Source organism: Kogia breviceps, chromosome 3, assembly GCF_026419965.1.
Source record: "Kogia breviceps isolate mKogBre1 chromosome 3, mKogBre1 haplotype 1, whole genome shotgun sequence".
Taxonomy (NCBI): domain Eukaryota; kingdom Metazoa; phylum Chordata; class Mammalia; order Artiodactyla; family Physeteridae; genus Kogia; species Kogia breviceps.
Window position 1 is genome coordinate 110,865,926 of NC_081312.1, and position 16,890 is coordinate 110,882,815.

A 16,890-nucleotide genomic window follows, 5' to 3' on the forward strand; every position below is an offset into this window, starting at 1 on the left:
GCCATGGCTGCTGAGCCTGCGCGTCCGCAACGGGAGAGGCCACAACAGTGAGAGGCCCGCATACCACAAAAAAAAATTAAAAATAAAAAAATAAAAAATAAATAAAATAAAATGAAGGAACTATTTACAATCTTGCTGGCAGGTCTGGGATGATACAATAAGGCATTGTAGTAGGCAGACTAATGGCACCAAAAAAGGTCTATGTTTTAATCCCCGAACTTTGTGAGTACATTGTGTTACATGGTAAAGGGCACTGAGATTGCAGATGGAATTAAGGTTGCTTGCCAGCTGACCTTTAGATAGAGATAAAAGTCTATTATCTAGGTGAGCCTAATGTGAAGAGGTTGGCAGAAGAGTCTGGAGATATGACTCTGGAAGTAAAGCACAGAGAGTGAAAACACCGCTGGCTTTTAAAATAGTGGGAGGGGGCCAGGAGCCAAGTAATGTAGGTGGTTTTAGAAAATGTAAAGAGCAAGAAAATGAATTCTAGAGCTTCTCAAAAGGACACAACCATGCATCTTAATTTTAGTCAAGAAAGATACATGCCAGACTTCCAACCGAAAGAGCTGTAAAGCAGTAATTTTTTTTGTTTCAATCCAATAACCATCATTTGTAGCAGTAGGAAACTAATACAGGCATATTTCAGTAAGCTTGCGATAGTGGCACTGGGGAGAAGTTACCACGTCATGGCTGAGGAGACAAGAGGAGACAGTGGTTACTGGAATATGGAAAAATAGCTTCCATGAGAGGGCCGTGTGACAGCACTTGTTGCTTTGGCCGAGAATCCATCCAGGCTATAGCACTGAGACCGGTAAACTAAGAATAAATACCCCTCCTCCTCCTCACTGTATCTGTTCCTTCTCACCAGTTGTCAAACTCCACCAGAAGCTGAGGCTCGGAAAACATCTGGTGTTGTCCAGGCAGCCCAACCTGGTAGAAACGGTAGAAGGTGCCTGTGATAGGGCAACAGAAGGTGCCCAACACAATGTTATTCTCGTTTTGCTTCCTCAACAAGCTACTGTTCTATTTGTGCCCTTTGTAGCAAAATGCTTCCAAAGAATTGTGCAGTCTCACTGACCCCAATTCCTCCATTTCCATTCTCTTAAAGCCCACTTCACAGGCTTTCATTCTCACTCTTTCACCAGCACTGTTCTCAGCACCTGCCAGAGGCTTCCACATTACTTCTCTCACTACTCATCTTTCTCTCTTTTCTTGGCTCCTAGGACACTCCCCCTCTTAAATCTCCCACTTCTGTCTCTTTCTCTGCATTTTTGTGTTGGACTTTCACCTTCTCTACATTCTACTGATTTGGGAGTGCCCCAGAGCTCTGTTTTCTATCTTTACTCACTTCCCTCTAAGTCTCATCCTTGCTTTTATGTTTTTAACTCCCGAATATACATATCCAGCCCCAGATTAAACATCTCAGAAATTCCAGCCTGTGGCTCCAACTGCTTGCTCTTAACGTGTCCGAGATCACTATCCACATGAATTCCACCTGCATTCTTCCTTTGTCAGATGGAGGCTCCTCCATCCATTCATTTGCTTAATCAAAAACTTCCGGGTGCACCATTAACTCTTCTTTCTCTTATAGTTCACAGCCAAATGCTCTTGACTGTATTTCCTAAATGTATTTCGGGCCAGTTTCATTGATCTGAGTCACCATCATCTTTCTTCAATTATAACATTAGCCTCCTAATTTGTCCCTTTGATCCTAGCCTTGACACATACAGTCAATCAAAAACAGATTCTTCATTATTGAAGTTAACATTTCTCTGTTCAAAACCTTCCATGTCTCTCCCTTTGCTTAGGGCAAATGCCAGAGTGTTTACAATGCTCTATACAGCTACTACATGATCTAGCTCCTGATGTTCCCCATGTCCCTTACCGCCTTCTCTCTGACTGCTCTCCAACCTTATTAATCATGTTCTCACTGTATGGTTTTTAGCAAGCTGTTTTCTGTCTTGATACCCTTCAGGGTTTCTGCCTGACAAACTCCATCATGTTTTTTAAAGCTATTTGCAGAAATTATATTCTCATTGACTCTTATCCTGACAACCTTATTAGTACTCTCAGAACTCACTAACTGATCAAATTTATCATATAATTTTATGTATTTACTGTGTTTATATTTTGAATCATATTACATGTAAGGTTTATTTTGGTCCATGTCATTGACTGATTATATGGTAAATTCTTAGCTAGGTTATACAATATCAAAAATATGACTACAGTCGGAGAATGAACAAGTTGATATCCATGTTTCTGTGGTACAATCATGCTGGCAGGGTCCTTAAGGTCAGGGGCACGCAGAGAATGAGACTCACAGGAAGAGACTTAGATAGGGAAAAATTGCCTGAGATTGGGTCCCTCTCTATTCTGTGAAATTCTTGGCCTTAAGGAGTTACTGCTGTTGAACTCCACCTGCATTTCCAGAGAGATTCCTGGGATATTACATTGTGTCAGATCAATTCTCTCAGCTAGCCGTAGAGCTGTGAGTTAAACACTTTACCCAAAGATCTGTAAAGGTCTTTGGTGACGAAGCCGTTTCAACTTCAGCACCATGAGCCAGATGAACTTGATTATAATAATGTCAGTTAATATATAATATTCCAGTTGTTATTTTAAATGTTTTACATGAACTAACTCATTTAAACTTCACAACGCCTATTCATTATCACTCTATGGACATCCAAAGCTCACCAAGGTCAAATAATGTGCCCATGGCAAGTTATTGGTGAAACTGGAATGCCCATTCTCCACAGACTACGTTTGTTGTATAACCCAAGCCAAACCTAAGGACATGGAATGATTATGTTGTTTAACGGGTGTTAAATATAAGTGAAGTTACTTTTGTTAAAATATCATGATACAGTACTCAAATATCTAATAAGTAGTGGAAAATATTCATAATGAGCTGATTTTTTCTTGAATATTTTCTTTGCCAACTTTGCTGTACCCTCAAAAATATTTTCAACTCTACTATTCTTAGATTCTGTTATCCATTAATTCATTTCGTTGTAAAAATTTTCCTGGGAAAGGGCGAATGTGTGGGATATCTCTTGATCTTAGGGAGCTTCCAGGCTAGAGCACAAAGACAAGGAATTAGAATTTAGTGACAGATATGTCAATATAAATGTGTTCCAAGAACAGCTGCAGCAGCACGGGGGTGCGGGGAGCTCAATGGTGGCACTACATGGAAGAAATCAATGGTCAGGAGTCTCAGCATCTCTCCACTGCTTCTGCAGTTCATAGTATCCTATGAAGTACCAACAGAAGTGTCTCCTAATAACAGCAATCAATCAGAAGTGTTAGCAGAAGTGTCTCCTAATTACAGCAATCAATAAGGAAAAACTATATAATGCATACTCCTGAATATGTCCAATGTGCCTAAACACAGCAACAATTGTGTTCAATAAATGTCTGTTTAATACCGCACTTCCCAAATTCCTTGTACAAGAAAATAATCACATGGAATAGCCAACAAAGGCATTACTAGTCTGTAAACCATCTCTCTATTTCTTTTGTGTATAAAAATATTGTTTTCTGGATTTAGACATTTGCGTATTTAAGTCACAGCTGAGGACAAAATGCAAAAAAAAAAAGCCCCACGAAATCAGGATACTAGTCAATAATAAAGCTTATATTTGGAATAATAGAATAGAATAATATATTAGAATAATAATAATAGATAATAATAATAGAATAATAGAATACTTACACATGGCTCTCACATGTGTTCTGATAGAGGAAACAAAGTAATGCATTCTGCCACAGGGAAGTTTTATTTGAGATTTATATGAGATTTATTTTTCATAAAACTTTTATTATGGAAAATAATTTCATTCAAGTGATTTGTTTTTTACCAATACTATGGCCCATAAAAAATTAAAATGGACTGTAGTGCAATTTTCAAAACTTTTACAATGGTCAACCTTTCTATTATTACTCAGCCACGAAAAGAAATGAAATTTGTAGTGAGGTGGATGAAGTAAGTCAGAATGAGAAAAACAAATACCATATGCTAACTCATATATATGGAATCTCAAAAAAAAATGGCTGTGAAGAACCAAAGGGCAGGACAGGAATAAAGATGCAGATGTAGAGAAGGGACTAGAGCACATGGGGAAGAGGAAGGGTAAGCTGGGAAAAGATGAGAGAATACCAAATGTAAAATAGATAGTGGGAAGCAGAGGCATAGAACAGGGAGATCAGCTCAGTGCCTTGTGACTACCTAGAGAGGTTGGGATAGTGAGGGTGAGAGGGAAGCACAAGAGGGAGGCGATATGGGTATATATGTATACATATTCACTTTGTTATACAACAGAAACTACCACAACGTTTTTAAGAAATTATATTCCAATAAAGAAGTTTAAAAAACAAATCAACAACAAACAAAGAACAGTCATATAATGTTGGTGGTAAGTATCCTTGATATGATGTGATGAAAATTGCACTTCATATCTGGTGTCTTTCCTCCCCAAATCAAATACCCTCAAACTAATATGAGGAAAACATCAGGCAGTTACAATCAAGGAATAGTCTACATACCTTAGACTTCTCAAATTAGTCAAGGTCATCACAAGTAAGGGAAGCCTTAAAAACGGTCACAACTACTTAAAGCCAATGTAGTATCCGGATTGAAATCCTGGAACAGAAAAGGACATTAGGAAAAAACTGAGGAAATCTGAATAAAATATGGAATTTATTTCAGTATTGGCTCAGTAATTGTAACAAATGGACCACACCAATGTAATATGTTAATAAGACAAACTAGGTGTAGGGAATATAGGAGCTCAGGTACCATCTCACAGTTTTTCTTTAAAAGTGTTTTTCTAAAACTGTTTTAAATTAAAAGTTTATTTTTTTTTAAATGGTGCATCATAATGGAGAAGTTCTGCTTCCTGTTGTTATTGAGTGGCTTGCAGCATACAACTCTCTCACTGAGATAAACTGAAAAAATGCATAGGATAACATAAAAATCTGTCTGAACACATCAGGTGCCAAAGCAACCATGACTTGAAGGGACAAAATTCTGGATAAGTGGATATTATACATAGAGGTGAAGCCACATTCTGTTGTTTTTTCTGTCTGAGCATCTGGAAACAGAACACGAATCAAACAATATTAGTAGATTCTGGAAAGACAGGTGCTCTGAAAAGCTACCTCCTTAGGTTGGAGCATCAATAAGATTTAATAATTAGAGGCCCTATGGGTAGAGGAAGGAAAGGGGAAACAATTCACACCAGTCATTTTTTAAATCGTGAAACTGTGAAGAGAAGGAGGTTAAGAAAGCAAGCAAAAAGTATCTGAGAAACAAAATATAGTCTGAGTACTTCAGTGTTAGCAAGATAAGCATTATCATTGAGAGGCACCAAGAAGAGGGGAATGGTGAACACACCAGAATCTCAGAACCCCGGAAGAGTTATCCCTAAAGCAAGTGTGAAATAAACAAGAAAAAACCTTGTCAAACTACAACTCAGCCTCGAGTTTCCTCAAGCTCCTAATAATGTTGATGTGATTAGTCCCAAACTTGTTGACCAAAAAAGAAAAGGATGAATTCTCATTGAAATATGATTTACAAATTCATACTAATTTCCATACAAAGTGTTTGCTGTTGCCAAATTTAAAAAAAAAGAAGGAAAAATAATAGGGGATAGTTAGTCCCAAAGGAGATTAAGATATTTGGGTTAGCCAACAAAGACTTTAGTATGCAAATAACATTTTTTAAGAGAGAAGAGGAAAAGAGAAAATAATAAATGAGAATATAGTTAATGTCACCAGAGAACAAGAATTTGTAAAAAAGAGAAACATTCAAATAAAAATTTTTTAAATTCAAGAATTTTACTTACAAATACAAAATATACTTTTTTTTGGCTTTTAAAAGCCTCTTTTTAAATTTTTACTGGAATATAATTGCTTTAGAATGTTGTGTTAGGTTCTGCTGTATAATAAACTGGTGTGAAGTGACATCATTGTAATTTTGATTTGCATTTCTCTAATGGTTAGTGATGTTGAACATACTTTCATGTGTCTGTTGTCAATCTGTATATCTTCTCCTGAGAAATGTCTATTTAGGTCTTCTGCCTATTTGTGGATTAAACGGGAAATTAATCCTTTGTTATTTGCTTCATTTGCAAATATTTTCTCACATTCTGAGCATTGTCTTTTCATCTTATTTATATTTTCCTCTGCTGTGCATAAGCTTTTAAGTTTCATGAGGTCCCATTTGTTTATTTTTGTTTTTATTTCCATTTCTCTAGGAGGTGAGTTAAAAGGGATCTTGCTGTGATTTATGTCAGAGTGTTTGACCTATGTTTTCCTATATAGGTCTTTAATCCATTTTGAGTTTCTTTTTGTGTATGGTGTTAGGGAGTGTTCAAATTTCATTCTTTTAGATGTAGCTGTCCAATTTTCTAAGAACCACTTATTTAAGAGGCTGTCTTTTTCTCTACTGTATATTCTTGTTTTCTATATCAAAAATAAGGGACCATATGTACATGGGTTTATCTCTGGGCTTTCTATCCTGTTCCACTGATCTATATTTCTGTTTCTGTGTCAGTACCATACTGTCTTGATTATTGTAGCTCTGTAGTATAGTCTGAAGTCAGGGAGCCTGATTCCTCAGGCTCCATTTTTCTTTCTCAAGATTGCTTTGGCTACTCATGGTCTTTTGTTTTTCCATGCAAATTGTGAATTTTTTTGTTCTAGTTCTGAGAAAAATGCCGTTGGTAGTTTAATAGGGATTGCAATGAAGCTGTAGATTCCTTTTTGTAGTATAGTCATTTTCACAATGTTGATTCTTCCAATCCAAAACTGCCTTCACTCTCACTTTTTCCCAGCTTACCCTTCCCCTTCCCCGTGTCCTCAAGTCCATTCTCTACATCTGGTTCTTTATTCCAGCCAAAACAATCTTGAGGAAGAAGAACAAAGCTAGTGGTATTGAACTCCCTGATTTCAAAGTATTCTACAAAGCAACAGTCATCAAAACAGTATGGTTACTAGCACAAAATCAGACACATAAATCAATCGAACAAAAATAAAGATCCCAGGGCTTCCCTGGTAGCGCAGTGGTTGAGAATCTGCCTGCCAATGCAGGCGACACGGGTTCGAGCCCTGGTCTGGGAAGATCCCGCATGCCGCGGAGCAACTGGGCCCGTGAGCCACAACTACTGAGCCTGCGCGTCTGGAGCCTGTGCTCCGCAACAAGAGAGGCCGTGACAGTGAGAGGCCCGCGCACTGCGATGAAGAGTGGCCCCCACTTGCCACAACTAGAGAAAGCCCCCGCACAGAAACGAAGACCCAACACAGCCAAAAATAAATAAATAAATTTATTAAAAAAATAAATAAATAAAAAAAATAAAGATCCCAGAAATGAACTGACACTTATTTGAGCAATTATAGCAGAGGGAGGAACACACCCAAACTCATTCTATGAGGCCACCATCACCCTGATACCAAAACCAGTAAAAGACATCACAAAGAAAGAAAACTACAGGCCAATATCACTGATGAACATAGATGCAAAAATCCTCAACAAAATATTAGCAAACAGAATCCAACAGCACATTAAAAGGATCATACACCATGATCAAGTGGGGTTTATCCCAGGAATGCAAGGATTCTTCAATATACGCAAATCAATCAACGTGATACACCATATCAACAAACTGAAGGAGAAAAACCATATGATCATCTCAATAGATGCAGAGAAAGCTTTTGACAAAATTCAACACTCATTTATGATAAAAACCTTGCAGAAAGTAGGCATACAGGGAACTTTCCTCAACATAATAAAGGCCATATATGACAAACCCACAGCTAGCATCGTTCTCAATGGTGAAAAACTGAAACCATTTCCACTAAGATCAGGAACAAGACAAGGTTGCCCACTCTCACCACTCTTATTCAACCTAGTTTTGGAAGTTCTAGCCACAGCAATCAGAGAAGAAAAAGAAATAAAAGGAATCCAAGTAGGAAAAGAAGAAGTAAAGCTGTCACTGTTTGCAGATGACATGATACTACACATAGAGAATCCTAAGGATGCTACCAGAAAACTACTAGAACTAATCAATGAATTTGGTAAAGTAGCAGGATACAAAATTAATGCACAGAAATCTCTGGCATTCTTATACACTAATGATGAAAAATCTGAGAGTGAAATTAAGAAAACAATCCCATTTACCATTGCAACAAAAAGAATAAAATATCTAGGAATAAACCTACCTAAGGAGACAAAAGACTTGTATGCAGAAAACTATAAGACACTGATGAAAGAAATTAAAGATGATACAAATAGGTGGAGAAATATACCATGTTCTTGGATTGGAAGAATCAACATTGTGAAAATGACTATACTACCCAAAGCAATCTACAGATTCAATGCAATCCCTATCAAATTACCACTGGCATTTTTTACAGAACTAGAGGAAAAAATTTCACAATTTCTATGGAAACACAAAAGACCCCGAATAGCCAAAGCAATCTTGAGAACGAGAAATGGAGCTGGAGGAATTAGGCTCCCTGACTTCAGACTCTACTACAAGGCTACAGTAATCAAGACAATATGGTACTGGCACAAAAACAGAAATATAGATCAATGGAACAGGATAGAGAGCCCAGAGATAAACCGACACACATATGGTCACCTTTGATAAAGGAGGGAAGGATATACAGTGGAGAAAAGACAGCCTCTTCAGTAAGTGGTGCTGGGAAAACTGGACAGCTACATGTAAAAGTATGAAATTAGAACAATCCCTAACACCACACACAAAAATAAACTCAAAATGGGTTAAAGACCTAAATGTAAGGCCAGACACTATCAAACTCTTAGAGGAAAACATAGGCAGAACACTATACGACATAAATCACAGCAAGATCCTTTTTGACCCATCTCCTAGAGAAATGGAAATAAAAACACAAATAAACAAATGGGACCTAATGAAACTTAAAAGCTTTTGCACAGCAAAGGATACCATAAACAAGACCAAAAGACAACCCTCAGAATGGGAGAATATTTGCAAATGAAGCAACTGATAAAGGATTAATTTCCAAAATTTATAAGCAACTCATGCAGCTCAATAACAAAAAAACAAACAACCCAATCCAAAAATGGGCAGAAGAACTAAATAGACATTTCTCCAAAGAAGATATACAGATTGCTAACAAACACATGAAAGAATGCTCAACCTCATTAATCATTAGAGAAATGCAAATCAAAACTACAATGAGATATCATCTCACACCACTCAGATTGGCCATCATCAAAAACTCTAGAAACAATAAATGCTGGAGAGGGTGTGGAGAAAAGGGAACACTCTTGCACTGCTGGTGGGAATGTAAATTGATACAGCCGCTATGGAGAACAGTATGGAGGTTCCTTAAAAAACTACAAATAGAACTACCATACGACCCAGCAATCCCACTACTGGGCATATACCCTGAGAAAACCATAATTCAGAAAGAGTCATGTACCAAAATGTTCATTGCAGCTCTATTTACAATAGCCAGGACATTGAAGCAACCTAAGTGTCCATCAACAGATGAATGGATAAAGAAGATGTGGCACATATATATGCAATGGAATATTACTCAGCCATAAAAAGAAATGAAACTGAGTTATTTATAATGAGGTGGATGGACCTGGAGTCTGTCATACAGAGTGAAGTAAGTCAGAAGGAGAAAAACAAATACCGTATGCTAACACATATATATGGACTCTAAGGGGAAAAAATGTCATGAAGAGATGAGAGGTAGGACGGGAATAAAACACAGACTTACTGGAGCATGGATTTGAGGATATGGGGAGGGGGAAGGGTGGGCTGTGACGAAGTGAGAGAGTGGCAGGGACATATATACACTATCAAATGTAAATTAGATAGCTAGTGGGAAGCTGCTGCATAGCACAGGGAGTTCACCTCTGTGCTTTGTGACCACCTAGAGGGGTGGGATAGGGAGGGTGGGAGAGAGGGTGATGCAAGAGGGAAGAGATATGGGAACACATGTGTATGTATAACTGATTCAGTTTGTTGTAAAGGAAAAACTAACACACTATTGTAAAACAATTATACTCCAATAAAGATGTTAAAAAAAAAAAATCCACAATAAAACTGGCAAGAATATACTATGGGGAAAAGACAGCTTCTTAAATAATTGGTTTTGGGAAAACTGGAAAGCTTTACACAAAAGATTATAATTTGTCTACTCTCTCACACCGTGCACGAAATTAAATGGATTAAAGGGTTAAATGTAAAACCTGAAACCATAATCCTTCTACAAGAAAACATAGGCAGTAGTTCTTTGACAGTGAACTTAGTAATATTTTTTAGATCGCTCTCAGGCAAATATACATATGGAATGTAAGTAAACGTAAAAGCTTTTTCACAGTGAAGGAAACTATCAACAAAATGGAAAGGCTACCCACTGAATGGGAGAAGATATTTGCAATCAATGTATCTGATAAGGAATAAGTATTAAAAATATACGAAGAACACGTGCAACTGAATAGCATAAAAACAACTGGATTAAAAAATGAGTAGAAGATCTGAAATATTTTTCCAAAGAAGAAATACAGATGCCTCCACATCACTAATAATGAGGAAACTGCAGATCAGAACCTCACACTGGTCAGAATGACAATTTCAGAAAAACAAGAAATAGGTTTTGTTGAGGTTGTGGAGAAAACATAGAAATGTACATGTGTTTTATAATAATTTTAAATTATCAATGCTATTTTCAAAATTAGATATATTTAATGTTCCTGATTCTAATAGAATAAAAAGAATACTTTGAAATCAGGGAACTCAATACGTCCAGCTTTTTTTCAAAATTAGATATATTTAATGTTCTTGTTCTAACAAAATAAAAGGAAATCAAGGAGAAAATGAGAAATTACAATTTCAAATAAATGTTTTTTCCTTAACAAATATGTTTTTTAACAGGCCACTCTGAAGTTAAGAAAGCTTTTTATAAAGTTTCAGTTAGACTATTTGCTATATGCTCCACTTTTAACTAGAATCAAAAGTCTTGACACTATGACAGATGGTGGCCATAATCCACCAGAGATCATCAGAGACACACCTACAGCTGAACAAGTTGGGGTTATTACTTGTTGCAGTGAGGGAGAACATGCACTGTGGGAACCATGGGGCATCTTAGTGCAGGGAGATCAAGGAATATGGCTTGGGAATCGGGCTTGGCTCTGATTTTGGTTGCTACCACATGCCTATATGTGAATGTCAAGCTAACACCTAGTAACACACAGCATTGGCCAGTAGTACTAGGCCAGGTCCCAGATGTCACTGTGCTTCCCTTTCTCAGAGACACTAATATTCTAACACATCCTTTCATTAATATCCCTTGTGATTTTTTTACATTGTTAGATCTTATAAATTTCAAAGTACTTTCTTGGATGGTATCTTCCAAAGTTGTTTTGCATTAGTTTGATATCGGAGTGGATTTCATGGTTTCTAAGCTCCCTTATGTAATACCCCCTTACTCCATGAGTTCTTAATTTGAGCCAACACTTCATGACAGAAAGTTATTTCTTTCATGAAAGATCCATGAATGCTGTATTCCCTGATTTCTTTCACGTTGTTTAAGAATATCTCTTTATGCTTTTATTCTTTCATTATATCTTGGCTGAGTCACAATATCTTTCCTTCAGAATTTTGTACACATTGTTCTGTTTTCTTCAAGCACTGACTGTTTAGAGAAATCTGAGACCAATACTTTCCCCTTGAAAACATATGCCATATCTGAAAGACGGAAGCTTTACAATTTTCATGGTAATCATTGTGAATTTTCACATGGCCTGCCTATTAATATGATAAGCTACACTCTTCTGAGATATGGCTGGGCTTTTTCCAGCTTTTGGTTATAATTTAGCAAAAAGATATCCTCCCATTAGGAGTTTCTTATCAAATAAACCTGGTGTAAAAATAGTACTCAATGCTTTCACCATTCCAAGGTAACTAACCTCATATTGCTCCAGTTATATTTTTCATATTTACAGTTGCACATTATGACAGTTCTTAGGATTTTCTGGATTTAATTTTATAAAAAGATGTAAGATGACTCCAGAATACTTAAAACGCAGATGTGATGACGTGGTTGCCAAGCACTAGTTGATTTCAGGTAGAAAATTATACAGGAGTCTCAGGAAACAAGATATAGTCCACAGAGGAGATTGGCTTCTGAATGCCCATTTTTTTCCATTAAAATCGTCCATTATTGAAACAATAGTTCTAAATCTAGAGTCAAATTCCTTACTGTAAACAATACAGTCATTGATGAGAGGTACAATCATATGGAAAAATATTCAACTCTAATCTGAGGATTCAAAAACCAATTCCCTTTGATATATAGCTATTGTTTTAATGGAATTGTTTATTTTCCATGTAAGAACTAATAAAGCTTTGGAAAATATTTGATAAGCTATGAGCATAAACATTAAGCTTGTAACTCATTTAAGAAATTAGAGGGCTTCCCTGGTGGCGCAGTGGTTGAGAATCCGCCTGCCGATGCAGGAGACACGGGTTCGTGCCCTGGTCCGGGAGGATCCCACATGCCGCGGAGCGGCTGGGCCCGTGAGCCATGGCCGCCAGGCCTGCGCGTCGGGAGCCTGTGCTCCACAACGGGAGAGGCCACAACAGTGAGAGGCCCGCATACCGCAAAAAGAAAAAAAAAAAAGAAATTAGATACAAACTATGAATTTTGGTCCTTATTCCTAAAAACACCAAAGATACATATAGTATCTAAAACACCTTTGTTCTGAAGGTTTTACATTTATTAATTTATTTAATCCTCTCAACTACCAGAAGATATATCTATATATCTACATCTATATTGATACCTATCGATAAATGCCAGTATTATTCTGTTTCACAGATGAGGAAGATGGACACAAAAAGATGAACCACCCAAGCTGAAATACAGATAGTACAGTTTCTACAGCTGTGCTCTTTTTTTTTTTTTTTGCGGTACATGGGCCTCTCACTGTTTTGGCCTCTCCCGTTGCGGAGCACAGGCTCCGGACACGCAGGCTCAGCGGCCATGGCTCATGGCTCCGGCCGCTCCGCGGCATGTGGGATCTTCCCAGACTGGGGCACGAACCCGTGTCCCCTGCATCGGCAGGCGGACTCTCAACCACTGTGCCACCAGGGAAGCCCAGCTGTGCTCTTAAATGTGCTATTCTCTTCTTTACAAAATAAGAGTTCTGATGATGTATGAGAAATATGTCATCAACTTTGATAAGCACAGAGAATAAACTATTGTATTTGAGTCTAAAAAACCACATCAGAAAGTTGACAGGTGTTGAGAATATGACCCAGAAGAGTGAGCCCACTGAAATTACCTGTGTAATATTTTGCATTACCTACTAATCTATTTCACTTTAGCCTAAAGCAGAAAGTGGATTTTTATTCATTTATTGGTGGCCTGCCTAGTGATCATGTGTTATAAATAATGTGTCTTGCTAGGCATAGGGAATGAAATAGTGAGTGACAGAAATACAAACCCAGCTCTCATGGAGTTTACAGTCTTGTAGGAAAAACAGATATTAATCAACCTTGTCACAGAGAAGTGTATCACAACTGTGATGAGTAGAGAACAAATGGTCACAATTCTCTCTGTTAGCAGATACAAACAGGGGAGCCTAACTTCGCCTCAGTGGTCTGGAAGGTGACCTTGTAACTGAGAGCTGAAAGACAAGAAGGTACTCAATTGGCAAAATGCTGCATTTGACAAGGTGGAGAGTGTGACTCTAAGAAGCTGGGATGTTGGATGGAACACAGAGTGTCCCTACCACTGAAAGAGGGCCTGGTGTCTGGAATACACAAAGCAAAGACTCACAGAAGACATAGAGAAGGAAACATATTTTTTTCTGTGTGGGACGTATACCTTACATATCAGCTGACCTAAACTGGTCAGAGAGTGACAGGAGAACAGCAGAGGGAATAGAATTCAAGAAATTTGACAAATGAAGAACAAAGAAGATAAATGGGTGATAGTGAAACAATCCAGAGATTAGTAAGCATTTTCATGCTTGCTACATACCCAAGTTAGTGGGACTAAGGAAGTTTTCTGAGTAGGTTCATTAAAGCCCTGTACAGAGCAGCCTAAGAGAAGCTAGTGTGCCCTATGCCCATGAGAAACAAGACAAAGTAGACAGGTAAAGGGAAAAACACCCTGATTTATTCCATTCTTTGCTCTGCCAGATACCTTTCCTACTGGTAACCATTTATCCAGGAGCTGGTGACAAGATACAGCTGTCAACCTCTCTGAGACACAGCAGGCAGAGAAGGGCCAAGCATATATCTATGGATTGAGGCCCCAGGGCCAGCACAAACATAACATAGCGTGTGTTAAATAAAGGAGTTCAGTTCCCACTCCCTAAATTCTGCCATTGCTGTAGGTATCTTTGCTGTTAAGTCCAATCATTCAACTTGAAATCTTAAAAATACACCTAATGTACACCACAATCTCACTTATTTTTATTTTAGGATACATTAATTTATATCCAAGGGAAGTGGAGTGCAAAATTACAGCACTACCAGGGAGATCACCTCTGCGCTTTGTGACCACCTAGAGGGGTGGAATAGGGAGGGTGGGAGAGAGGGTGACGCAAGAGGGAAGAGATATGGGAACATATGTATATGTATAAGTGATTCACTTTGTTGTAAAGGAAAAACTAACACACTATTGTAAAACTGTTATACTCCAATAAAGATGTTTTAAAAAAATTACAGTGCTACATATGATCTGATAATCTGTGTTAATAATATCACCAAGTGTCCATTATTTTTGATTTTTTTCAAGTATTATCTGTAATTATCAGGTAACTTCAGTAAAAAAAATTAATCCATGAATCTTATTAATAAGATAGCATGAAAAGCCAAAAGATGATCTTGGATTAAGCCTGGAGAATCTATATGATCAAAATAACCAAAAAAATGCCTGTTTCTATATTTGAAATAGGTGGTAGTAACAGATTAGTATGTTTGTCCCTAGAGAACAAACACCAATCACAGTATATAGTGCAGGGAACAGAGATTCTGTATATCAGTGCAAGCCCACAAATCTACCTGAAATATTCCCTGAAGAGAGTTAGAGACTGATCATGGGGTTACTCCTTTTTTTAAAAAAAAAAAATTTATATTGAAGTACAATTGATTGACAATGTAGTTTCAGATGTACAGCAGTTATTCAGTTATACATATACATGTACCAATTTTTCAAATTTTTCCATTTAAATTATTACAGAGTACTGAGCAGAGTTCCCAGAGCTATACAGTAGGTCCTTGTTGGTTAAATATAGCACTGTGTACATGTCAATCCCAATTTGTCCCTTCCCTCCAAACTTCCCTCCTGGTAACCATAAGTTCACTCTCAAAGTCTGTGAGTCTGTTTTGTAGATAAATTCATTTGTATCATTTTTTAGATTCTCCATATAAGCCATATCATATTTGTCTTTCTCTGACATACTTCACTTAGTATGATAAGGGAAAAGTATATCATGCTGATATTAATCAAAAAAACTTAAGTGGCTATATAAGAAAAGTAGATTTTAGAGCAAAAACATATTACTAGAAATTAAGGTTTATTTCATAAGAAATATGTCAACTCCAAAGAGAAACATCCTAAATACTGATGCACATAATAGTGAAATATAGAAAGTGTAAACCAATAGAATTACAAGGAAAAATAGCAAAATCTTTAATTATGGTCAGGAATTTCAATACTTCTCTTAATAACTACTTGAACATGCAGACAGAAAATGAGTAGGAAAGATAAAAAGATCAGAACAATACTAGTAACCAATGTGACCTAAATCACGCTTGTAAAACACTGTACCCAATGTCAATAGAGTATATACTCCCCCAAATGCAGATAGTTTAAGAAACCTCTGAGATATCGAGTACTAACATTCACATTATAGAGGTCACAGGAGAAGAGAGAGATCATATTTGAAGACATAATAGCAGAAAACTTCCCTAAACCTCAGAAATGAAGCAGACATCTAGGACCAGGAATCACAGAGAGTCCAAACAGGATCTCCCAAAGAGGACAATGGTGTCATTGTAATGAAAATGGCAAAAATGAAAGCTAGAGAAAATGAAAAGAAACAAAGGAAAAGGAGCAAGTTATGTAAAAGGGAACTCCTATGAGGCTGTTAGCTGACTTTTAAGCAGACACTCTGCACCAAAAAGGGAGTAGCATGATATATTTTAAGGGACGAAAGGGAAAACAATACTAAGCATACTCCACTCAGTAAGGCTTTCATTCAGATTTGATGGGGATATTGAAAATATTACAGAAAACAAGAAGCTAATAGTTTAGCACCACCAAATCAGCTTTATAAGAAAGGTTAAAGGGCTTTCTATACGGGAAAAACATCACTACTAGAAATATGAAAAATCTCATTGGTAAAGGCAAATTAGAGTAAAGGTAGTAATTCTTCTGTATCCACAATAAGTACCTAAGGGACACACAAAATAAAAATGTGTAAAATATAATGTCAAAAACAGTAACTGGGGGAGAACATAAAAATTCAGGGTTCTTGCAATTCATTCACATTCAGGTTTTAACAACTTAAAATAATCATGCATATATGATTAGGACAATATATAGACCTTAAGTTCCCTCCAACCCTTCATTTACAGACAGATTTATTAAGTGATTAACTTTTCACAGAATTAGTATACACCAGATTTCCCAAAGCTTGCTTGTTCTAAAACAATATCAATTACTTTATAATTAAACGTGAAGGACACAAAATAAAATCTGATCTTAATAAAAATCATTTATTTTTGTGATAAAATATGTAATAGAGACATTTTATTTTTGTGATGTGAACAGTGTATGGTAAGGCTATGGATATGAACTCATCTCTAT

At 37.0% G+C, this 16,890-nt stretch overlaps 1 protein-coding gene across 2 annotated transcripts in view; it reads left to right on the forward strand.

The window, feature by feature from the left end:
- The window catches only part of GABRG3 (gamma-aminobutyric acid type A receptor subunit gamma3), a 388,122-nt gene that overhangs the window by 348,053 nt on the left and 23,179 nt on the right, over positions 1-16,890 (forward strand). The gene's annotated exons all lie outside the window — the stretch shown is intronic.